Raw genomic sequence first — 18,146 nt, forward strand, 5'->3', positions numbered from 1 at the left:
CATCTCTTTCAGAATTTTCCACAGTTTATTGTGATCCACACAGTCAAAGGCTTTGGCATAGTCAATAAAGCAGAAATAGATGTTTTTCTGGAATTCTCTTGCTTTTTCAATGATCCAGCAGATGTTGGCAGTTTGATCTCTAGTTCCTCTGCCTTTGCTAAAACCAGCTTGAACATCTGGAAGTTCACGGCTCACATATTGCTGAAGCCTGGCTTGGAGAATTTTGAGCATTACTTTACTAGCGTGTGAGATTAGTGCTTCCATCTTTCAGATTCCCAGGATGACCTTTGTCAGCTTTGGGAGGCTTAGGCCTGTTATTCATAGGAAGTGCTGTTAACAGGGCAGACTGTCATTGCTAGTGTTCAAAATGTATCAGATTTTTTGGGGTTTGTTTGTTTTAATGAGAAAAGAGAAAGCAACTCTACTGAGTCTACTAATTCTATAATGGAAGTTCTCACTTTTTTGTATATTCTTATGTATATAAGTTAATTTTGATATTTTACTTTTCTCTCTTAATAAAACTGTCATTGACAAAGTAACTGGTCACCAAATCAGTGTGTTTCTCTAATAGGGTAAAACATGTAAGATATGATAGAAGTCTATGAGCATCTGGTCTTACTAAATATAATGTGGCCCTCAGTGGATTGGAGCAAAGAAAGCATAACCTTTGCAGTTTTCATTACTTCATATACATTATGTATATTCTTATGTTCCACATGCAAATGTTAGGATAAGGAAATGGCTACATTCTTTTTTTTCCAAAATCATAAGTCACCCAGTAATTTCTTCTTAGCAATCTGATGTTCAGTGTTTTATTGACTCTAAGATGTCATCTATTATAAAATATATCATTATTCTGTGTATTACTAGAAAAAGCACTGTCATAGATTGAGAGATGTTAAATGTGAAAATGTGAGTCTTGAAATCAGTCGAAGATGGTACAGCCTTCTATGTTTTTACATCCTTTGTGTCTGTTTGCTCACAGTAATACTTAAAGACATTAGTTGACCAGTTTGAGAGAATCAATCACAATTAAAATATATGTTCCACTTTATACAACACAAATACAGCATTTCACTGCTGGATGCCCTAATCATAACATTTTAAGTACTAATGAAATGAAGCTAGTTTATATTTTTTGAATTGATTAAATAATACAAGGGCTCAGTCATCAGGCAGATCGAGACAGGCATCACTGGGAGGACTGGCTGGGTCTTACAGTGTTCAAAGGGTTTGTAAACGGAAATGCCATTTTGTTGTTCCTTCTGTCTTGCGCACTGTTCCTAACAAATCCTTGGGATAATACCAGATTCCCCCCATCCCTGCCTTTTAAAGAACCAGTTATAGAAGAGCTTCAGATTTTGGCTAATACTAATCAGCTCACCCCAGGCAGTTATGATACTTCCCTCAAGAGTATAACAGGCAGAATTATTTCAGCAAGAGACTTTGCTAGCAGAATGCTAAGAAAAAGCTCAGCAAGGAGAATGGTAGATGGAAAATGTCAGGAGAGAAATTGATTTCTATTTTGAGGATAGTGAAAGCATTACATTTTAATGCATTCAAGTTTGGACTGATTCATAGCCATTGACCATGCAGGTTAAAGCCAGAGGGTGCACACTCCCACTGAGAGGTAGGGCATTCACACTCTGCCTTTCAGCAGTCAGAGGACAGGAGGTAGGGGCTTGATCTTTGGAAGCCTGTTTCCTCATCTCTGCTATTGGACTTAAGGATATGCACACCCGTTTTAGTCTTTGATGCTGTGATCTAGCCAGAGGTCATCGTTGAGCCCCAAAAGCAGGCCTGGGGTCAACCTCCCTGTGAAAGGAGGTTAGGACTGAGTAATGGTCATGGTACCAAGGACTTTAGGCATCAGATTGGCCCATAGGAGCTGAGATTCTGGGTTCCTGGACCATTCAGACTGAGATTGTTGTTTTGTCTAACTCCCTGATCTCTGTCAAGGTCAGGTCTGTACTCAGCTCAGGAAAGCGGGAGATAAGGGCCAAGCATAGTGGTGACCATCAGGGCACTGCTGAATAAGGCAGAAAGCAAGGACCTGAAGCATTGTCAGGTCTCCTGGCAGCTTAGAAAACTCCTCTGAAAGAGTTGGCCTACCTGGTAGATAGTAAGTCTGACCATCTGCCTTTTTACCCTTGTCCCTTCTGTCTATAAACCCTTCCCAATGCCCCAGGCATGCAATTAAATACTATTTTTAAAGTCAGGTTTTATCTCAGCATCTTATAGGTTATCTCTGCTCCCACAGAGGTGCAGGAAACTCAGCCAACACACTAGTTACACCCCACTTGATAGGGGGCAGCCTAGGGCGCTGAGATGCACAGGGCAGCTGTTTTGTTGGCCCTGCTAGGAGGTTTCAAGATACAGTGCTTATCTCTTAAGTCTCTGAGATTTTTGTTGACGTTTTCCCACAGTATAGAGAGTTCCCTCTATCACAGTGCTGGGGTAAGATGGATTTCTTTCTTTCTTTTATTTTAAACCATGCTTATTCAGGCTCTGGGGAATATAGTTCTGGCACTTCAGAGAAGGTGCCCATTTGATTCTGAATAAGGCATTTTTCTCTGCAGTTAGAGACTTTGGCTCAAGCAAAACCTTTTCCGAGAAACCATAAGCCCCTATTCTGGTATTTCAACATCTCATTCCTCATCCTGCCACCAGTCCTCACTAGGGTTCATACAGTCCTAGAAATTGAATGGCACCATGAAACAGCCAAACTCATTCTTCCACTTTACAGGCTTAAGAAAATGAATTTAAAAACACACCCCAAAAACTTCTAGTGGAGCTTTACACCTAATATACATGAAGGACCTTTTCCAGAAGGATTAATAACTAGAAGCCACAAATAAAGCACTGAAATAAAATCCCCCCCTTTGAATTATGTATGGAGAAGGCAATGGCACCCCACTCTGGTACTCTTGCCTGGAAAATCCCATGGACACAGGAGCCTGGAAGGCTGCGGTCCATGGGGTCGCTGAGGGTCGGACACGACTGAGTGACTTCACTTTCACTTTTCACTTTCATGCAATGGAGAAGGAAATGGCAACCCACTCCAGTGTTCTTGCCTGGAGAATCCCAGGGACGGGGGAGCCTGGTGGGCTGCCGTCTATGGGGTCGCACAGAGTCGGACACTACTGAAGCGACTTAGCTTTGAATTATGTATAAGCAAAGTAAATTAGTAAAATCCAAGTGTACTTTAAGAATAGAGATTTGTGGTTTGCTGGGACTGGGGTTTATTTCATTATTGAAAAGTGAGGGGAAAAACAAGTAATAAAATCAGTTGTACTTATTAATAGTATTGATGACAAATGTGCTTCACATTTTTGATGCTCATCTCTCTAATCCATCAGTATGTTGTCTGAGCTGCTCCTGGGTTTAAATTGTCATTAAGAGGAGAGTTGGGCTTCCCAGTGGCCCAGTGGTAAGGAATCTGCCTGCCAATGCAGGAGATGCAAGATGCGGGTTAAGTCTCTGGGTCAGGAACGTCCCCTGGAGAAGAAAATGGCAATCCACTCCAGTATTCTTGCCTGGAAAATTCCATGGATATAGGAGCCTGTTGGGCTACAGTCCATGGGGTTGCAAAGAGCTGGATATGACTGAGCACAGGCACAAAGACAAAACAGGCAAAAGTTATAGAATTTCCCTGGTAGCCCAGTGGTTAAGAATTTGCCTGCCAATGCAGGTGACGCAGGTTTGATCCCTGGTCTGGGAAGACCCCACATACTGCAGAGCAACTAAGCCTGTGCGCCACAACTGCTGAGCCCACAGGCCACAACTGCTGAAGCCTGTGCGCCTTAGACCCTGTGCTCTGCAACAAGAGAAGCAACCACAATGAGAAGCCTGAACCTGAGCACCACAACTAGAGTAGCCCCTGCTCTTCACAGCTGAAGAAAGCCCACATGTTGCAGTGAAGACCCAGCATAGCCAAAAATCAATCAATCATTTTTTTTTTTTTAAGAGGTATTTCATTTGATGGGGTTGATTGTCTCTTGAGCTGAGGAGATGGAACATGAAGGTCTAATTTTTCTTTATTCTATTTGTTCATTCATTCATTTGTTCATCATGAAGTCCCTTCACTGCCTGGTACTGAGGAAGGACATTAACACAAAAACAGCTCCTACTCTTCAGGGCCTTCAGTATTTAAGAATCATGCCTCTTGTCATATGTTTTCTTCATCAGATGACTATGGGAGATGTTTAACTAGTGGTTCTGTTTGAATTTCAAAGGAAAGTCACTGCTTCCTGTCACAGTAATCAGGGGTAAATCCATGGAGAACAGTGGTTTGAACTGGGTTTTCAAGGATAAGTGAGATTTTGACAGGTGGAAATGGATAGGACAGAGGCACTTCAGGGAGTGGGGAGAATGGGCTAAGTGTCGGGGAGATTCCAGTAGTATTTATTCAGGAAGAGAGTCCTTTGGAATAAGATGAGAAGAGTAGTGTGGGAGGCCCTTGAATAAAGAACAGAGTTATTCTGAAGAAGTTTGGGGCACGGAAGCCCTAGTTTCTTTTCTATCCTTGAAACTTCCTGTAGGAATTGTTCTCTGCATTTCAGTTGATGAGCTCAGTTCATGAAAATCTAGGGGGCTTGCTGTTGGATCCTCGCCTTCCACGTTTGCTGCTGTTGATAAACTCAGGAAACTTCCACTGTCAGAGTGGAGTCAGAGGAGACAGAGTGACCCTGGCGGGAGGCTTCCTGTGCAGAGAGGCTTCCTGCATGGTTGAGGTCTGACCACCCGGTAACAGTAGTGCTGCTCGTCCATGTGGGCCGACAGTGGAAGAGAAGCCATGTGTAGTTGGATGGAGACACCCCAGATCTTTCTGTGAAGTGAAGGAGTTGAACTTGCTCCTCCCTGGGATGACTTCTTTTCATGCTTTAGTCTCCCCTAAACTGTCATTCTGTCATTTGGTGGGCAGTCCCTGCCTCATTTGGCATGGGTTTTGCAGGTCTCCAGGCTATGGTTTGCTGAGCTCATTTGCTAATATATATATTTTAAAAAAAAGAAATTCTTTTTTGTTTGTCTGGATTGCTTGAATTTTTAAAAGTTGAGTAGTTGTTTAAACAGCAAGGTTTAAAATCTCGAGTCATCTTAGAGTCTGTGATTTCAGCTCCCTAGCCTCATTCCAGATGTTGATCATTGAATCTGCTATCATGTTGGATAATTAAAGGGATGTGGACATTAGGGAGAGAGCAGGTGGGGAGTAACATGTGACAGGCTTGATGAGTCTTATGTAGTTCAAGTAAGGTGAGCACAGGATGTTGTTAAAACTCTTTAAGTTCTGGTACTCTGTCTCTGTGCATAGATACTCTAACATTTCAGAGGTTTTGCTGCCCTTTGAAAGTTGTCAAATTCTTAACCCAACTATGAGCATTAGCTTGTTTTATCTCAGAATACCTTTATAGAATTAGCCTATTTCATCCAAGGAAACACAGCTAAGAAGATTTTACATGTGCTCTAGGCCACTCACAGATAAGGAGTAGTGCCTGATCAGAATCTCTTGGTTTGCTCTTAACCCTTACACTGTCTTACCTCCCCCGGAGAAGTGTGCAATGACACCTTCTAACTTTGTGTCTGAGGGTTTCTTTTCCTGATTTAGCAGAACCAAGTCTGTAGAAACTACTTAACCTCTGAAGGTTTGGCTTACTATGAATTTTCAGCAAAGGAAGGACTTGGGCAGGGTAGCAAGTAAGGGAAGATGATAAGAGAGGAAACACTAACCTTTTTCTATTCTTGTGTATTATGAAATTTGAACAACTCTTTGAATTTATTTTCTTACATTTTTTTTTCTGATTTAAAAATATAAAGAAGAAAATGAAAATCGTCCATTATCCCTCAATCAGGAAGAAACACTGTAAATATTTTTTGTGTGCTTTGTTATTTCTGTGCATATACATATGTATGTATGTAAACAGACTGGGGCTTTAAGTACTGAGCCACTTTGCTTTCGATGGCGAGGTTGCACAGTTAAATTCAGAATAAAATTTAAAATAAAAAGCATTTTTGTTAATAGCTATCTGTGCCATTGGTGCTTCCCAGGTGGCACAGTGGTAAAGAATCTGCCTGCCATTGCAGGAGACATGGGTTTGATCCCTGGGTCAGGAAGATCCCCTGGAGAAGCAAATGGCAACCTCCTCCAGTATTCTTGCCTGGGAAATCCCATGGACAGAGGAGCCTGATGGGCTACAATCCACAGGGTCACAAAGAGTTGGACACGGCTGAGCACGCTCATGCCCACATACACATACCTGCGCCATGTTTGATGTTTCATTCTTTCTTGTACCACAGGGAAAGATCTTTTCTTTTGCCAGGTCTTACTGACGTATCCCCTGCCTTGTCTGTTCCAGTCTATCTATGCCCATTGGTATTTCCATGTACAAGTCTTTTTACCTTTCTTCTTTTCCTTTGCTCCAAAATGGCTCTTATCAAGGTCACCAAAGCTCTGACTGTTGATGACCCTGTGGTGTCCAGTTTATCTATTTGTTTCTTTTTTGCTTGTGCTTTTTGGTACTGTTTTGGTACTAAAGAACCATCATGGTCACAGAGAGTTATGCCTAGGTTCTCTTTTAAGAATTCTGTAGTTTTAGTTCTGACATTTGGGTATTTCACAAGGCATTTATTAAGGGGGGTATTTTATAGAATTAGAAGAGTTTGAAGAAATGGCCTATAGCTCGGGCTTCCAGGAACAACCCTCTAGACCACATTATAGAACTGTGCTGCCAAGAGCTGCTGTCTTAACCGTGAGCAGGAAGCTGCACCCCTGCAGCTCTAGGGCCTCCCGCACCTCTGCCGTGGTCTACTACCCCTCTTCCTGTGAAGCTCAGAGCTTCATCTCCTCGTTGATAAACTGGGAGTGCTGTCTATCTCCAGGCTGTGTTTAGTACATTTCCAACCGGTGTGGCACGGGCACAGACCAGTGGTTGTGGATGAGGATTGTAAATCACTTGTTAGGACCAACTCATGCCAACCAGCTGAATATCAGCCCTTTTGACAGTATTGAAAGAATTAAATGAGCTTGGCACAGCAATGGCGTGTGGCAAAGGTTCTTCTGATGGTCCTGGGTGCATAGAGCTTGCTAGTTTGACTGACATTACTCAAGGTACCAGTGGTCAGACTGAGGTTGGAATTCTTGGAACACCCACAAGACCTTAGTGAATGCTCTCACGGACATAGAACAGAAACTGGGGATGGTGGGGCAAGAGGCTGGCATCGTGGTCTAGCACTCCTACATCTGGACTGTCCGCCTGAGTGCAATGCCTGCACACACAAAAGGGGGCAGAGTGGGGCTTGAGTGGTAAGTCAAGGAGGAGGCTGCTTTGTTTCTCAGCTGTTACTCTAGTGAAACAGGTGGACAAATTTGAGCCTGAGAGGTAAGAGGAGAATAATTTGGAGCATTAGATTTTGGGGTCCCTTCTGCATGATCTTCTGCTTCCCTGATAGCTCAGTTGGTAAAGAATCCACCTGCAATATAGGAACCTGGGTTCGATCCCTGGTTAGGAAGATCCCCTGGAGAACGGAAAGGCTACCCACTCCAGTATTCTGGCCTGGAGTATTCTATGGACTGTATAGTCCATGGGGTCGCAAAGAGTTGGGACATGACTGAGTGACTTTCACTTTCACTTTCTGCATGATAATGATGGTCACTCAAGCTGTCCAAGGGAGAGATGTGGACAGGAATAAACACAGCAGAGACTGGAGTCCAGAACCTTGAAAACTTGATGAGGACAGTTAGTGAAGCAATACCTTGTGATTCATCACTTCAAAACATCACCTAAATCAAGTGGGATCATAGTGGACAATGACCATTTAATTTATCTATCAAGGGACATTTGAAGCTCTGAATAGAGTGCTGTGAGGAGAACTTGACTTCTAAATCCAGGCAGATGAAGGCCTATTAGCTCCCCAGAGTAGAGGACTTAAGATCTGAGCCAGCTCGGCAGACCTGCTGCACCTGAACAGATGGGAAAAGACAAAGGGACACGTATCACGAGAAGCAGAGTCACTGAAGGTGGCTTGTTTGTTTTGCGTCTTTTTAGTTTTTAAACCTCTTACTTGAGGTCCTAAAAAAGTGATGTTAAGAAAGGCAGTAACTGAATACATGTTGTTAGAGGGAATATTGCTATCATGTTTTGTGCGCATACTGGACATGTTATGTAAGCTGCAAGTTATAAAAGCTGTGTGCAAAGAGCAGACTTTAATATTTTAATCAGAAAAAAATGAGGCTTACAATTGAATGTCCCTGATGCATATTTAATGGAGAACATAATCAAGGGATATTGGAGCTATAAAGGACCTGGCCAGTTGTCTAGTTCAGCCTCCTAATTTGCGCAGATGAGGAATATGCAGAGATGACTTGAAAGTCCTGAGCTTACACAGTCATGAGGAGTGTAACTGGGATTACCACTGGCCACTCCATTCTGTCCAGGCCCATCCACTTAATCGTTAACTGTGCTGAAGGAGCCTTCGCTGTAAAACAGACACCTCATGTTTCTGTGCTGCTGCTGAGCAGACTTCAGGGAGGCACCTGGGAGAGGAAGAGTCAGACTGAGCCAGGGTTGCTCAGGAGATCCTGAAAGGCTATGGGTTTGGAACCTCCCTCTCTGAGAACGAATGTCTAGGCTTCAGGCACCTGCCTGTTCACCCTTTGCTTCCACCTGCCCACCCAGGTGGCAACTGAACTTGGAGACGGTCTGGCTAAAGGGGGCGAAGGGATGGGTGCACTGCCAGTGAGTTACGGGGAAGAGTTCTCTCAAATCAGTGCCTTCCTCCTGGTGACCATCGTCATTTCATCATTCAAATGCCCTGCGCCTTTTTCTTGCCTTACTGTCTTTTGAATGGCTTGCCTGTCCTTGCTTGTTTTCTTATTCCATATCCCCGTTTTCACGGATTGGGAAGTTAGACCCTCTACTTCTACAGTATTAGTGTTTGTCCTTGAAACTTTAATATGCACACTTATCAATACAAATATAATCAATATCTTAATTCCTTTACTATAAAAATAAGGAGACTTGACCACTTTTAACTCAGATCCCCTCTCCTTCCTTCCACGCTATTGGTGAGTGTTTTAATGTCTTTTTAACCCCTAAGAATTAGACACTGTTATTATTTTACATAGTTGTTTATATTTACTAACAGATTTATCAGCTTTCTTACTCCAGGTCCTTTCTCAGTCCTGTCTTTTCTTCTGTAGGATACCCTCCCCTTAGGTGCAGGTCCTGTTGGTGGTAAACTCTCTCAGTTTGGGTATTTCACCTGTCTTCTCGAAAGGAGACATAATTCTGTGCTGACAGTTATTTTCTCTCAGCAGAGATTTCCCCACCCTTTCCTGTCTTCCTGTATAGCTGTAGGCAAGTTGACTATTGATCTGATTGTCATTACTTGTGACCAAGATGTCTTTCTTCTCTGGGTGCTTTTGTGATCATCTCTGTTTTTCTTGTTTTGTGGTTTTACTCTAGCAGGTCTAGGTGGGGATATTTTTTCTTTTCATTTATCTATGTGCTTCTTGTCTATAGTAACATCTCATGAATTTAAAAAGAAAACAAACAAACTGCTATTTCTTTATATTTTCTCTATCATTTCTTTTGAGTCTCCTTCCGTTGAACCTCATTCTCTCTTTCATTTCTCCTTACTTTCTTATTTTCTATTTCCATGCCTCTATGAAATTGTGGGTAATTTCTTTGAATCTATCTTTCAGTTTACTGCCTTTTTTTTTTAACAGTATATCTAGTCTACTGTTTAATACAGTCATAATTTTTAGTTTTAATATTTTTCCTTTCTAAAATTTTCGTATGAATCATTTCAAGTCTTTCTGGTTCTCTGTTTCTTGACCCTTTTCTGATTATATCTTCCTCTTTAAATATTTTATACATACTAATTTTGTTTCCCGTGTTTCTAACATCTAGGGTTCTTGGAGATGTAAATCTGCTGTGTATTGTTTCTCCTGACTCCCACCCATGTTGTTTTATTTCCTTCTATATTTGATGGGATCATTTTTGATGGAACTTACTTTGTTTCTCCAGAGAATTTGTGCTTCTGCTTAGGCATTAGGTAGTATTACTAACCTGACACCACTTTCACCACTCTATTATAATTTATTTTTATTTTTTAAAATAATTTTTACTTAATTATTTTATTTTTACAGACCCTAAGCGGGGAGGGAGAGAGAATAAGGAAAGAGAAGAGACCATTCTATCAGGAACACTGGGCATACTTAGATGGATTCTTCTGGTACCCTAAGAGTTCAGTTCACGCTGTGTGCATTTATCCATTTAAGTAGTAGTGCCCTTAAAGATGCTCAGGGAAGAAGGGTAGAATAGAAAAGTAGCAAATGAAATCTGAAGCTCTTAAATGTTGTGTTGGTTTTTCCTCTTTCTGAGGAATAGAAATACTGTGAGCTGTAAAACAGTGACGCGAGTGGGTCTGTAGGAATGGCCCCACGTGATCCTGCCGCTTCTTTCAGCAGCTTTTCATGCAGTTTGCTGGGTTCGGGTGGTCATGATGAAAACTGCCTGTACACTGTGCCTGCAGCAGATGGAGGGGTGTGAAAGAAGCACGAATGGCAGGGCACCTGTGTGAGACGCAGGGCTTTGGGTGTAGTTGTACTGGCCCGAGGAGCCGCAGTTTGTTCTAGAGGAGAGGAGAGTCACTGCCCAACGACATGAGGTGTAGGAAGGGGTGTCCATGTGATTAGTAAGAAAATAAGTCATTAGGACGGTACTAAACTCCGCCCAGAGGGAGTGCTATTTCCATCTTTAGTGCTCCGCTCCTCCAGGAAGCCTTCTAGGATAGCACCCCTTCCCCACAGACCCCTGAAGACTGAATGGACCAGGTTCCCCAGTGGTTTCTGCTCAGCCTGTCTCCAGATCCTGGTTTTGCCCAGAGGTGAAGGGAGGCCAGAGACGTACAATAGCTTCAGGAGGAGGGGGTCCTGGCAGCCTGAGAAGTGACTGCTGCCTGGCCTGGGACCTGGGTGTGAGTTCACAGGTGGAGGGGACTAGACTCCACCAGCTCCAGGGTTAAGAGCAGAGAGCAGAGCACCCACGTAATTCCACCTGGAATTATGATGGAGACAATCCACATTCTGCCTGGGTTTGCTTTGCTGGGAGGTGAGTTATTTTTCTGTCCTGAAGTCCCACAAAGGGTATACTCCTCTTGAGAGTCCTTAAATCATTGTGAGGGTCCGAGGTTCACTTCCTCACTCTGTATGATCCAAGTTGGTCTGTGGTTCTTTGTGTGATAGAAGCATTGACCTTCAGGAGAAACCAAGCTTGTTTGTTTGGTCTTGTTTTTTGGTTTGTTTTTGGTTTTTTATTTTTCATTTACTGTCTACAGACCTGGTTTTAGCTCACTGCTCCTATTTTGCCCCTTGAACCCGTATTTTCATTTGAGCTCAGCAATACTTTGTTTTTCCCAGTTTTATTGTGATATAATTGTCATATAATATTGTATAAGTTTAAGATGCAGAATATAATTTGATATATGTATATACTGTGAAATGATTGCCATGCTAAGTTTAAATAATATCCATCACCTTACATAGTTACAGAGGTTTTTTTTCCTTGTGATGAAAACCCTTAAGATTTACTTTCTTAGCAGTATACAAATACTGTATTATATATCTTTCACATATACAATACAGTATTGTTAACTGTAGTCATGTTTTACACCACATCCCCAGAACTTATTTATAACTCAAAGTCTGTGTTTGTACCTTTTGACCACCTTCACCCATTTCTCCCACCCTCAGCCCCTCCCTCTGGCAACTAATAGTCTCTATGTTTCTATGTTGTGTTTCTGTGTTCTTTTTAGATTCCATATATCATTGAGATCAAAGAGTATTTGTCTTTTTCTGCCTGACTGATTTTACTTAGCATAATGCCTTCAAGGTCCATCCTTATTGTCACAAACTGACAGAATTTCCTACTTGTTTTCTTTTAGCCACGCCATGCAGCAGCCAGGATCTTGGTTCCCTAACCAAGGATAGAACCTATGTCCCCTGCCGTGCAAGTGCATAGTGTTCATCACTAGACTACCAGGCAAGTCCCACTTCTTTTTAATGGCTGAATAATACTCAACTGCATATATATACCATGTCTGCTTTATCCATTCATCCACTGATGAACATTTAAAATGTTTCCATCTCTTGGCTATTGTAAATAATTCAACTGCACTTTAAAGAGTATGTTTATTATTATTAATCCAGAATTTAGTATTCTCAGGGGAGGATTTTCATAATTGCAATCTATAACCTTACCAGAAGAGCAACCCCCACATGTGTATTGATCTATTCATTTTTAATACCCCACCTAATTCCAAAATTATCTTAGGTGGCCTACAGATAGTGGTATGGTGGAGTCATCTTGTACTGGCTTATGAGAAATTTATTGTTAAACTTTTAAGAATCTTGCAAGCCATCTGTTAAACACAGCCATCATTAAAAATTAAATTATATAAACTTACAATTAAATAATTAAAAATGTAATAAATACTCAAATTCATCACTTTCTTATTATGTTCCACTGTTACTTATACTGTTGAGGTTATTTATGTCCATCGTATCTGCATGGTGAAAATGCTACAGAAAGGTGTCCTACTGCACATCGCCTCCTAAATCCACATTGGACAGCTTCATGTTAGTATCTTGAAATGGGCCATGGTGGGAGTATTTACACCAGGGAAATGGACACACATTACAAATCAACTCTTATTTATTTCTTTATTGATTGTCTAAATTTCATATAGTGATGAAGAGAATAACAGTGCAAAGTAAATACTAAAAGTGTGTCATATCCACAGCATTTACATTCTGAATAGCACAAAAAGTTGAGGAAATACTCTCCCAGCGTTTGGAAGCAGTTAACAAATTCAGCAAAAAAGTTGCTTATATGGGGAAGAGTGAGTGGATTTCTGATGCATGACATAGATCTTTGTTGTTTCACTTTTGTCTTCCTTGTTAAAATGGAAATATTAGCCAACATTCATGTCTAAACTATTCTTATTTATTGATTGCAACCACAGATTGGCTGTGGGTAAAGGATTTGACAAAAATGAACAAAAGCATTCTATGAGAATCAATTGGCTGCTTGGAATTTACAATAAATATTGTGTATTTTACTATTATTTGTTTACTGTGTATTATACATATTTTATAGCATGTTTGTAATATACATGTACATTGTTTTCAAAGAACCAGGTGTGGCGCATTCACCAGCACACCTCTGCTTACAGGGACATATATAGATACACTAAGGTAAGATTTGAAGTAGATGAGAAAGATAAAAGGAACAGCAAGGAGAGGGCCTCACTAGAGCTGGAGATGGTGCTAACAGAACATTTCATGTTATGGAGGGCCGACATGGGACATGGTGGGCTGCAGGTTTGCCTCTAAGCTTCCCAGCACATCTTATTAATATATAAAGGGAAATTTGATTGTGTACCAATTTTTCAGTGTTTGGGTCAGAAATTGTGGCAATTCTCCTAGGCTAAGTCTGGAAGGAATTTTACTCTGAGGCTGTGTATAGAGGAACAATGTGTTTTTCTAAATATCAATAATATCCTTAAAGCAAACCCTCACTTAGAGTCAAAGGAATACTTTTGGGAGAGCCCCTCTCTGAAGGCTGGACACTTCTTGCCAAACTGCATTTCTGTAAGATACACTATTGAAGTATTTGTGGATGAAATCATAAGAACTCTGGGACTTGTTTTAAAATTCTCCACAAAACAAAGGAATAAACATCTGTTGAAGTGAATAATTGAAGCAAAAAGAGCGAAATACTGATAAATATTGAAGCTGGATGATGGGCAATTGGGGATTCACTGAACTCTTGTCTGTACTTTGAAACAAGACTGAATCTTATTAATGTAGTCTAACAGCTCCTCCTCCCTTCTCCCCTGCATACCTTATCTCCGCTTCTCCCTCCTTGCTATTCCTGTGGTAGAACAACTGGGTCTTTTCTCCTTCCCACATTGTGGATTTGGCTGTTGCTACTTCATGGTGACAAAAAAATATTACCTAACAGAAATCCATTAAACTTAGAAATTATCCTACAGGAATGAGACAGGTCAGGGATGTTTTAATGAAAACAGAAGGGAAGAAAAATGAGCCATCTGACCCAAAGAAAGGAATTGCAGTAACAGGGGCACAACCCACAGGGAAGGTGAGGAAAGTGGGGGCTGAAAAGCAGAGGATCCGCAAAGAGAAGCACTGGAGATAACTTTTGCCTGCTGCTGATTTCTGAGTTCTTTGTCTTCGAGTACCTCCCCTTCCTCACCCTGCCACTTCAACCCTCAGGCAGAGTGGTGGGGCAGGGGCATTTTCCTCATTCTGGTTGCACTGTTGAGCTAAAACTTAAGGGATTTGAAAAAATTTTTTTTTTCTTGAACCACATGCTTTTTTAAGAAAAAAAAGACAAATACATTTAAAATCAAATCAATTTTGAAGGGGCAGCATCTTTATCATCTCCCATCCTTGGGATTCATTTCACATTCAAATAAATAGAAAACTACTTGCAAAAAGGCAAATTACACCTAGATTTACCCACAGGTGGCATTTCATGCCATGACTTAATGGCACTTCATCAACATGAGCTTTTCTGGGCTCACTGATTAGATCTTGCAATATGGAAAGTACCTTACCGTAATTTTTCAGTAGTTCACAGGTTATGCTATTTGGAACCATGTGAAGTAGCTAATGTTTTGGTGGTTTTCAAAAACACTGTATAACCAAGAAATTCAAGCACCACATACCAGTGACTTAGGGACCATTTAGACATCTGATGAGATATGTATGACTGTGATTAAAGGTTAGTTGTAACAATATTATGATATTTTAGAATCTTTGAAATGTATGAGCGCTTATTTAACTAATGGTGATGAGCATCAGCCCCAGGCCCATCCTGTGGCTCTGCTGCAGCCAGAAGCTCTGGTTCCCTGCCCAGGCTCACTTGCTGCAAGCCCTGCCCCTCAGCTCTTCTGCTGCTGAGGCAATGCCTCTGCTGTCCAGGCCTCACAGAGGAGCCTTCCCTGTGTTCTCCAGGAATAACTGGTAGTAGTCTGCACCCGGGAGATGCCTGACAACTGAGAAAATTGATCTTCCTAGAGAATTGCCTGGAGGGTTTGTCTGACCTATCAGTGGGTCTTACCTAGTTTCTAAAAAAATGAAATGCAATAGGATGAAATAGAATGGGAAACCATCAGAGCATGTGATAAAGATAAGCACTATCTTATGAAAGCTTTGTTTCTATTATTTATGTGGGTATATGTGTGTACTGAGACATAATGTGAAATGTATTTTTAAATGTGATTCAAGTCAAAAGGTCTTGAAGAGTGCTGCTCTCAGAATGTGTAATTTACCATTGGAGCAAGCCAGGCTAGTAAGAAGCTGTTGCTTAGACACATCACAGTGGCTCTGAAAGAGTGCTGAAACATTTCCCTAACAAGTTTAAAACAATACACACCTTTCCTCTCATACCTTTACCTTTCTGAGATATATGTGAGCTTAGTGAATTCCTCTGTTCAGGTAACAAGAGTTAGCATCTATTCAGTATTCCTTCCATCCACAAACATTTACTGAGAGTGTGCCAGGCACTGAGAATATAATGATGGGGGAAAAAATGGACAGGAATCCCTATTTTAGTGAAACTTGTATTCAAAAGTAGAGGACGAGGCAGACTATAAGCAAGGCAAATCAGTGAAATAGAAAATGTTAAATGGTTATAAATGCCAGGGCAAAAAAGTGAATCCTCCTTTGGGAGGATTTGGGGGATATATTCTCAACTTTTCTGTATAACACATCACTACAAACTTAGCCAGTTAAAGCAGCATATGTTTATTATCTTTCAGTTTCTATGGTTTGAAGAGTCTGGACACGGCTTCACTGGGTCCTCTGCCCAGTGTCTTACGGGACTGCAATCAACATGCCACCTAGGCTGAAGTCTCATTTGAAGAATTAACTGGAGAATCATCTTCTTGCAAGCTCATTCAGGTTGTTGGCAGAACTTAATTCCTTCCAGTTGTATAACTGAAGGCCTCAGCTTTTTGATGGCTCTCCACTGGAGCCCACTTTCAGATCCTAGAGGCCTCCCGCTTCCACTGGCCCTCTCACTGTATGGCAGCTGACTTCTTCATGTCAGCAAGGAAGAGCTGTCTCTCTAGTTTCCTAAGATGGTGTCTTTTATCATGTAGTCTAAATATGGGGTGACACCCCATTACCTTTGCTCTGTTTTATTAGAAGCAAATAACAGGTTCTGCTCTCACCCAAGGGGAGAGGGATTCTAGGTGTGGCTCATTGGAGGTCACCTTAGGGAATATCCAGACCCAGTGGGGTTGCAGTTTTAGACAGGGTGGCCAGAGAAGGCATTCCTGAGAGCTACCATTTGGGGAAGGACCTGGGGAGGAGAGGAAGAAAGTCATGTGACTATTTTTGGGAAGAGCATCTTCCCAAGAGGAAAAAAACAAATACAAATTTTCGAGGAACATGCCTGCCATTTTGAGACAAAATATCCTGTGTGCTGATGAGAAAGATCAAAGTGAGGGACAAATGGATGCTGCAGGGGAAAAAGAATTGCTGGAGAATCACTTATGAGTAAGCAAGGGGAATCTAGTGCAGAAAGAAAGGAAATAGTCATCCATGAGAGTGGGGTTAGAAATGGATCCTTCCAGGGAATGGGGAGTGTCAGTCTGTTCACTTGATAGCAATCAAGGCCCACCTGATCTTAGTGCTTATGAATTTAAGGAGAGACCATTCACCATGGTGGGGTGTCTTTCACTGACCACAGTCAGTATGTGTGGAGATAGGCAATATATATGCAGAAAACTGGATTGAACAGGGCTGTGGTTTAGGTAAGTGAGCAGAGAGGGGCAAGGTGCAAGGGAGGAGTATGGTGAGTGACCATGGAGTTTAAGCTAGGTCAGATCCAGCTGGCAGGAAGTCAGTAAGGATATAGTTGAATTGAACAACACTGTTATCAACTGGATCTAGTTCACGTTTATACAGTTCTCTACCTCAGAACAGCAGAATATTCATTCTCTTCATGCTCATATGGATGATTAAAACACATTCTGGGTCATAAATATACCTTAACAAATTCAATAGAGTAGAAATCCTACAAAGTCTCTTCTCAGCCACATGGAATTAAACTAGAAATCAGTAACAGAAATAAAGCTGAAAAATCTCAAAATCGTTGGATATTAAACATCACACTTTTAAATAACATATGGGTCAAAATGAAATCATGCGAAAATTTTTTAAAGAATATTTTCAAGTAAATAAAAATATAACATCAAAATTATGGAATGCAATAAAAGCAAGGCATAGAAGAAAATTTGTAACAATGAATTCATATATTAGAAATGAATTATTGAGTCAGTTGACATGAGTTTTAAGACTAAACATTTTATAGAGGAGGATGGAGAGGTGCTGAAAGTGACATGAGATGTAAGAAAGACACTTAACCCTCAAAGAACAAGAGAAGTGGGAAAGAAAACTACCACTGAGAGCCTGCAGGGGAAGCAGAGTCCCAAGGGGAAGGTAGGTTCCAGTGACCACAACGATTCAGAAAAGTTCAGAGAAGAAATGAAGGCTGTGGACATTTTGCTGATGATTTTCAAAGGGCTCTGTGGAAGAGCTTCAGGGAAGGGGATCAGAAAAAGGAGTGTCAGAAAGGGGTGGGATAAGGGTTTGAGGGTTAAAGGATACCCAACCAAAGCAGAGTTAAGGGGCATGATGAGTTGGGGCAAGTTGTCCTGATGCTGCAAGAAGGAAGTTGTAGGGGTCTCCTGGGGACACACGGAAATTCTGTTGTCACACAACATTGAGGCTGGTAGTAGAGCAGCATCACTCTGGGTGCTCACGTCTTCTTGTGACTCCGGCCGATGGAAACCTGCAGAGGGCGCTCTTCCTGAGCAGGGGAAACAGTCCATCCCCGAGTCCCCCAGAAAGAGCGTGGGGAACCTCAGTCAAAAGAGGTTTTAGTAGGGAAACTGAGGGAAGTAAGGAAGACAGGCAGCTAGACTTGCTAGTTAGAAGACTGTGATACATTTACTTATCATGTGTTAAAATTTGTGACCATGCTGACTGAGATTTTAATTATTTGTGAGATTGCAATTATTTGTGACTGCTAATTTTAGTGTTTAATCTTTTT

At 41.4% G+C, this 18,146-nt stretch overlaps 1 protein-coding gene across 3 annotated transcripts in view; it reads left to right on the forward strand.

Moving 5' to 3' along the window:
• PHTF2 (putative homeodomain transcription factor 2) overlaps nucleotides 1-18,146 on the forward strand; it is a 150,920-nt gene that overhangs the window by 113,226 nt on the left and 19,548 nt on the right. For 2 of the 3 annotated variants that reach the window (XM_010848099.1, XM_010848100.1), the window contains one exon: nucleotides 11,944-15,988. The gene's annotated coding sequence lies outside the window, so the exon portion shown is untranslated. The remainder of the gene's footprint in view (nucleotides 1-11,943; nucleotides 15,989-18,146) is intronic. The other variant, XM_010848098.1, reaches the window with a different exon arrangement.

This window comes from Bison bison, unplaced genomic scaffold (genome assembly GCF_000754665.1).
Source record: "Bison bison bison isolate TAMUID 2011002044 unplaced genomic scaffold, Bison_UMD1.0 scf7180017864260, whole genome shotgun sequence".
In the NCBI taxonomy this organism is placed as follows: domain Eukaryota; kingdom Metazoa; phylum Chordata; class Mammalia; order Artiodactyla; family Bovidae; genus Bison; species Bison bison.